Below are 8,180 nucleotides of genomic sequence, written 5' to 3'. Positions count from 1 at the left end.
GATCTCACTCTTTCTTAGGGCTGAGTAATAATGTGCTGTATGTATATACCACATCTTCTTTATCTATTCATTTGTTGATGGACATTTAGGTTGCTTCCATATCTTGGCTATAGTAAGTAATGTTGCAATGAACATGGGGGTGCATATACATTTTTGAATTAGTGTTTTCATTTTCCTTGGATAAGTACCTAGAAGTAGAATTGATGGATTGTATGGTATTTTTATTTGTTGTTTTTAAGGGAAACTCCACACTGTTTTCCATAGTGGCTGCACCAATTTACATTCCTACCAATGGTGCATGAGGGTTCCTATTGTCCACATCCTTGCCAACTCTTATTATTTCTTGTCTTCTTGATACAAGCCATTCTGACAGGTATGAGGTGATAACTCCTTATGGTTTTGATTTGCATTTCCTTGATGACAAGTGATGTTGAGCACCTTTTAATATGCTTATTGGCCATCTGTACATCTTTGGGAAAAAAATGTCTATTTAGGTCCCCTGCCATTTTTAAAAATGGAATTGGGGTTTTGTTTTGTTTTTCTGGTGCTGAGTTTTAGGAGTTCTTTATATATTTTTGATGTTAACCCCTCATTGGATGTATTATGCAAATATCTTTTCCCATTCTGTAGGTTGCCTTTTGATTTTATTGATGGTTTGCTTGATTGGACAAAAAGTTTTTAGTTTGGTGTAGTTTCATTTGCTTGTTTTTACTTTTTTGTCCTTGTCTGAGGAGACCTATCAATATTGCTAAGACCAATGTCAAAGAGCTTACTGCCTATATTTTTTTCCAGGAATTTTATTGTTTCAGATAATTAAATCTTTGATCCATTTTGGGTTTAACTTTGTGTGTGGTGTAAAAAAGTGGTTCAGTTTCATTATTTTGTATGTTGCTGTCCAGGGTTTCCAACACTGTTTATTAAATAGACTCTCTTTTACCCATTGTATATTCTTGCCTTCTTTGTTGTAGATTAATTGACCTTAGAAGCAAAGGTTTATTTCTGGGTTCTCTACTCTGTTCCATTGACTTACATATCTATTTTTGTGCCAGTACCATAGTGTTTCTATTACTGTAGCTTTGTAGTATAGATTGAAATCTGGGAGCTTTTAGTTTCATTGATATTTTATATATTTCTACTCTGATCTTTTTTTTAAGTATTTATTTTTGAGAGAAAAAGAGAGTGAGAGGGGTAGGGGCAGAGGAGAGGGGGACAGAGGATCTGAAGTGGGCTCTGAGCTGCCAACAGATAGCCCAATGTGGGGCTTGAACTCATGAACTGTGAACCAAAGTGACCTGAGCCAAAGTCAAACAATTAACCAACTGAGCCACCCAGGCACCCTTTACTCTGATCTTTATTATTTTCTTATATTGACTTTGTGCTTTGCTCTTTACCTAGTTCCTTCAGGTGTAAGGTTAGACTGATATTTTTCTTCTCTTTTCATGTAGCCCTCTATTGCTATAAACTTTGCTCTTTAAATTGCTTTTACTGCATCCATAGATTTTGGAGGATTCTGTTTTCATTTTAATTTGTCTCAAGGTACTTTCTTTGTTTCATCTTTGATTTCTTCATTGACCCATTGGTTGTTTAGTACCGTGTTGTTTAGTCCGCATGTATTTATCTTTTTTATTTTCCAGCTTTCTTCATAAATTGATTTCTAGTTTCATACTGTTGTCAGAAAAGATGCTTGATATGATTGCAATCTTCTTAAAATTTATTGAGACTTTTTTTGTTCTCCAACACGTGATTTATCCTGGAGAATGTTTCATGTGCATTTGAGAAGAATGTATATTCTGCTGTTTTCAGATGGAATTTTCTGTATCTATCTTTTAAGTCTATCTGGTCTAATGTGTGAATCAAGGCCTATACATTCTTATTCATATTCTGCCTAGATGATTTCCCCATTGATGTAAGTGGGGTGGTAAATTTCCCTATTATTGTATTACTGTCAATTTCTCCCTTTGCATCTGTTAATATTTGCTTTATGTGTTTAGGTGCTCTATGTTGGGTGCATTAATAATTACAAGTTTTATCTTCTTGCTGGATTGATTCCTTTATCATTATGTAAGTCTCTACTTTGTCTAGTTACAGTCTTTGTTTTAAAGTCTATTTTGTATGATATAAGTATTACTACCCCAGCTTTCTTTTTACTTCTATTTTAATGGACTATTTTTTTCCATCCCTTTACTTTCAGTCTGTGGGTGTCCTTAGATCTGAAATGAGTCTCCTGTAGGCAGCATATACACGGACCTTTTTTTTTTTCCTTTAAATCCATCAGCCACTCTGTCTGTTGTTTGGAGAATTTTGTCTATTTACATTTAAGTAATTATTGACAGGTATGTATTTATTGCCATTTTGTTAATTCTAACTTGTTTAGTTAGAATTCTAACTAATTACTTGTTAATTCTAACAAGTTAGTGTTCTAACTTGTCTAGTTTTTCTCTGGTCTTTGTTCTCTTCCCTTGTGATTTGGTGACTTTCTTTAGTGCTTGGATTCTTTTTTATTTTTTATGTATCTACTACAGGTTTTGTGTATCAAAACAGATTTGTGGTTTCTGTGAAGTTCATATATAACAACCTATGTGTATAGAAGTCTACTTTAAGTTTGTGGCTATCTAATTTGGATGTTTTCTAAAAGCATTAAATTTTTTACCCCCAACACATTTTATGTTTTTGATGTCATATTTAAAAATTTTTCATTTTGTATGTCTCTTAACTAATTATTGTAGATACAGTTTATTATACTTCTTTTGTCTTTAAAAAAATTTTTAATGTTTTTTTATTTTTGAGAGAGAGAGAGACGCTGTGAGCAGGGGAGGGTCAGAGAGACAGGGAGACAAAGAGTCCAAAGCAGGCTCCAGGCTCTGAGCTAGCTGTCAGCACAGAACCTGATGCGGGGCTCGAACCCATGAACTGTGAGATCATGACCTGAGCTGAAGTCGGACACTTAACCGACTGAGCCACCCAGGTGCCCCCCTTTTGTCTTTTGTAATCCTTATACTACCCTTATAAGTGTTGGCCTGTTATGTTTTCAGTATGTTTGCCTTTACCCTTGAGATTTTTCTTTCACATGTTTTTTTTATTTTTTAAAGTATTTGTTTGTTTATTTATTTATTTACTTACTTAGAAAGGGAGAGAGAGAACATTCAGGGGAGGGGCAGAGAGAGGGAGAGAAAAAGAATCCCAGGCAGTTTCTGCACTGTTAGTGCAGAGCTCAACATGGGGCTTGAACCCATGAAACATGAGATCATCACCTGAGCTAAAACCAAAAGTCTGACTCCTAACTGACTGAACAACCCAGGTGCCCCTCTTCCATATATATTATTTTTAATGGTGATATTTTCTTCCCATTTAAAGAAGTCTCTTTAATTTTTTTTCTTTTCTTTTTCTTTTTTTTTTTTGGTAAAGCTGGGTTAATGGTGATAACCTCATTTAGCTTTTGATTGTCTGGGAAACTCTATATCTCTTCTTCAGGTCTTAATAACCTCACTAGGTATTTATTCTTGGATGTAAGTTTTCCTTTTGAGCACTTGCATATATCATGTCTTTCCTTTCTGATCTGCAAAATTTCTCTTGAAAAATCAGCTGAGAGTCATATGGGAAAATCCCTTATGTGTAACAAATTGCTTTTCTCTTGTGGCTTTCAAAATTCTGTACCTTTAATTTTTGACACTTAAATTATAATATGTCTTGGTTTGGATTTCTTTGATTGCATCTTGTTTGGGACTCCCTGTGCTTCCTGGACCTGGAAATATGTTTTCTTCCTCCAGTTAGGGAGGTTTTCAGCTATTATTTCTTCAAACAAGTTTTATGCCTGTTACTCTCTCTCCTCCTCCTGGAGAAGAAAACTTTTCTAAGAAAACCTTAACTGAGAACTTTGCTCATCTGGGGAAGGAAGCAGACATCCAAATACAGGAGGCACAGAGAACTCTCATCAAAGCCAACAAAAGCAGGCTGACACCAAGATACATTGTAATTGAATTTGCAAAATATAGCAATAAAGAAAAAATCCTAAAAGCAGTAAGACAAAAGAAGTCCCTAACTTACAAGAGAAGACCCACAAGGTTAGCTTCAGGTCTATCCACAGAAACTTGGCAAGCAAGAAGGGAGTGTCACATATTCAATATGTTACATGGGAAAAATATGCAGCCAAGAATACTCGATCTAGTGAGGCTATCATTCAAAACAGGAGAGATAAAGAATTTCCCAAACAAAACCTAAAGGAGTTCATGACCACTAAACCAGCCCTGCAAGAATTATTAAAAGGCATTGTTTCAGTAGAAAGCAAAGACCAAAAGAGACAAAAAGAAAGGAGCAGAGAGTATCTTCAGAAACAATGACAAAACAAGTAATAAATGTCACTAAATCCATATCTTTCAATAATTACTCTAAATGTAAATGGACTAAATGCTCTAATCAAAAGACATAGGGTGTCAGAATAGATAAAACAAACAGAAACAGCTAATGGTGCCTACATGAGACTTAATTTAAACCTAAAGATAACCTGAAGATTGAAAGTGAAGGGATGGAGAAATATTTGTCATGCAAATTGATGTCAACAGAAAACCAGAGTAGCCTTTCTTGTATCAGATAAACTAGATTTTAAACTAAAAACTGAAAAAAAAGTGTCTAAACCAAAGACTGTACCAAGAAATGAGGAAGGGCACTGTATCTTAATAAAGGGGACTGTCAAACAAGAATATCTAACAACTGTGAATATTTATGTCCCCAACATGAAGCACCCAAATATATAAAAACAATTAAAAACAAACATAAAGGAACTAATTGATAATAGCACAAAAAGAGTAGGGGACATTAACACCACACTTCCAATAATGAACAAATCATCTAAGCAGAAAACCAATAGGAAACAAAGGCTTTGAATGACACTGCACCAGATGGACTTAATAGATATATTCAGAACATTCCATCCTAAGCTAGCAGAATATATATTCTTTTCAAGTGTCTATGGGACATTCACCAGAACAGATCACATACTAGGTCACAAACCAGGCTTCAACAAGTACAAAAAGATGAGTACCATGTATATTTTCTGACCATAACACTATGAAACTTGAAGTCCACCATAGGAAAGAATTGGAAAGACCAGAGATACATAGGGGTTAAACAACATGCTACTAAGGAATGAATGAGTCAACCAGGAAATCAAAGAAGAAATAAAGTACATGGAAACAAATGAAAATAAAAACACAATGGTCCAAAGCTTTTGGGGATGCAGCAAAAGTGACCCTAAGAGGGAAATAACTAGCAATGCAGGTCTACCTCAAGAAGCAAGACAAATCTCAGAAGACAACCTAACCTTATACCTAAAGGAGTTAGAAATAGAACAGCAAACAAAGCCTGAAGCCAATAGAAAAAGGGAAATAATCAAGATTAGAGCAGAAATAAATGATAAAGAAACTAAAAAAACTAATGGAACAGATGAATGAAACCAGGAACTGGTTCTTTGAAAAAAAAAAAATCAGTAAAATTGATAAACCCCTAGCCAGACTTATCAAAAAGAAAAGAGAAAGGACCCAAATAAATTACAAATGAGGGAGGAGAAGTTACAACCAACAAGGCAGAAATAACAATTATAATAGAATATTATGGAAAACTATTTGCCAACAAATGGGACAACCTGGAAGAAATAGGTAAATTCCAAAAAACCTATAAACTACCAAAACTGAAACAGGAAAAAATAGAAAACTTGAAAAGACTTATAGCCAGCAAAGCAATTGAATTAGTAATAAAAAATCTCCCAACAAACAAAAATCCAGGACCACATGGCTTCACAGGTGAATTCTACCAAACATTTAAAGAGTTAATACCTATTCTCAAACTATTCCAAAAAATAGAAAAGGAAAACTTTCAAATTCATCCTATGGGGACAGCGTTATCAGATATTAAAGCCAGACAAAGGCTTCACTAGAAAGAACTATGGACCAATATCTCTGATGAACTGATAAACGAATTCACAGGATGCAAAATCAATATACAGAAGTATGTTGCATTTCTATATACCAATAATGAAGCAGCAGGAAGAAAAATCAAGGAATTGATCCCATTTACAAATGTACCAACAATTATGAGATACCTAGGAATAAACCCAACCAAAGAAGTGAAAGATCTGTACTTTGAAAACTATAAAACACCGATGAAAGAAATTGAAGAGGGCATGAAGAAAGGAAAGACAGGGGCACATGGGTGGCTTGGTCGGTTGAGCATCTGACTTCAACTCAGGTCATGATCTCACGGCTTCTGGGTTTGAGCCCTGCATTGAGTTCTGTGCTGGCAGCTCATAGCCTGGAGCCTGCTTCGGATTCTGTCTCTCTGTCTTTGCCTCTATCTCTCTCTCTCTTTACCTCTATCTCTCTCTCTCTTTACCTCTGCACTCACACTCTTGTCTCTCTCCTTCAAAAATAAATATTTTTTTAAAATGTTAATAAATAATTTAAAAAAGGAAAGATCTTTCACACTCATGAATCAGAAGAACAAACATTGTTAAAATGTCTATACTACCCAAAACAGTCTACACATTTAAAGCAATCTCTATCAAAATACCAATAGCGTTTTTAACATAGCTAGAACAGACAATCCTAAATTTTTTATGGAACCACAAAAGACCCTGAATAACCAATGCAATCTTAGAAAAGTGAAGCTGGAGACATGACAATAAGAGATTTCAATTTATATTACAAAGCTGTAGTGATCAAGAAAGTATGGTACTGACACAAAAATGGACAAATAGACCAATGAAACAGAATAGAAGATCCAGAAATGAACCTACAATTATATGGTAAATTAATCTTCAAAACCAGAAAGAATATCTAATGGGAAAAAGACAGTCTCTTCAACAAATGATGTTGGGAAAACTGGACAGCAACATGCAAAAGAATGAAACTGGCCCACTTTCTTACACAATACACAGAAATAAATTCAAAATGGATAAAAGACCTAAATGTGAGACCAGAAACCATCAAAATCCTAGAGAAGAACGCAGGCAGTAACCTCTTCAACATTGGCGGTAGCAATGTCTTTCTAGATATTTCTTCTGAGGCAAAAGAAACAAAAGCAAAAATATACTATTGGGATAAAAAAAACTTTTGCACAGCGAAGGAAACAATCAACAAAGCTAAAAGGCAACTAATAGTATGGGAGAAGATATTTGCAAGTGACATATTGAATAAAGGGTTAGTATCTAAAATCCATAAAGAACTTATCAAACTCAACACTCAAAAAACAATCTGATTCAAAATGGAAGGAAGACATGAATAGGCATTTTCCCAGAGGAAACCTACAGATGGCCAAAAAAAAAAAACACATGAAAAGATGCTCAACATCACTATCATTAGGGAAATACAAATCAAAATTATAATGAGATGTCACCTCAGACCAGTCAAATGGCTAAAATTAACAACATAGGAAACAACAGATGTTGGTGAGGATACAGAAAAAGGTGAACCCTCTTAGACTGTTCATGGCAATGCAAACTGATGTAGCTACTCTGGAAAACAGTATGGAGGTTCTTCAAAAGTTAAGAAAAGAACCACCCTATTATCCAGCAATTGCACTACTAGGCATATACCCAAAGGATAAAAAAAAATAGTAATTTGAAGGGTTACATACACCCCAATGTTTATAACCGCATTATCAACCATAGCAAATTATGGAAAGAGCCCAAGTGTTCATCAACTGATGAACGGATAAAGATGTGTACACACACACGTACACACACACACACACACACACACACACACACACACAGGAATATTACTCAGCCATAAAAAAGAATGAAATCTTGCCATTTGCAATGACATGGACAGAGCTAGAGAGTATTATGCTAAGAGAAATATGTCACTCAGAGTAAGACAAATACCATATGAATTCATTCATATGTAGAATTGAAGAAACAAAACAAACAAATATAGAAGGGAAAAAAAGAGAGGAAAACCAAGAAATAGACTCTTAACTACAGAGGACAAACTGATGGTTACCAGAAGGGAGAGCAGTAGGGGAATGGGTGAAATAGGTGATGGGGATTAAGGAGTATACTTGTGGTGATGAGCACTGAGTGTTGTATGGAAGTGTTTCATCACTGTATTACACACCTAAAACTAATATTACACTGTATGTTAACTAACAAATTTAAATAAAAACTTAAAAATGTATAGCTAAAAGTA

Source organism: Crocuta crocuta, unplaced genomic scaffold (assembly GCF_008692635.1).
Source record: "Crocuta crocuta isolate KB4526 unplaced genomic scaffold, BGI_CrCroc_1.0 scaffold249, whole genome shotgun sequence".
Lineage (NCBI taxonomy): Eukaryota > Metazoa > Chordata > Mammalia > Carnivora > Hyaenidae > Crocuta > Crocuta crocuta.
This window is presented reverse-complemented; position numbering follows the sequence as displayed.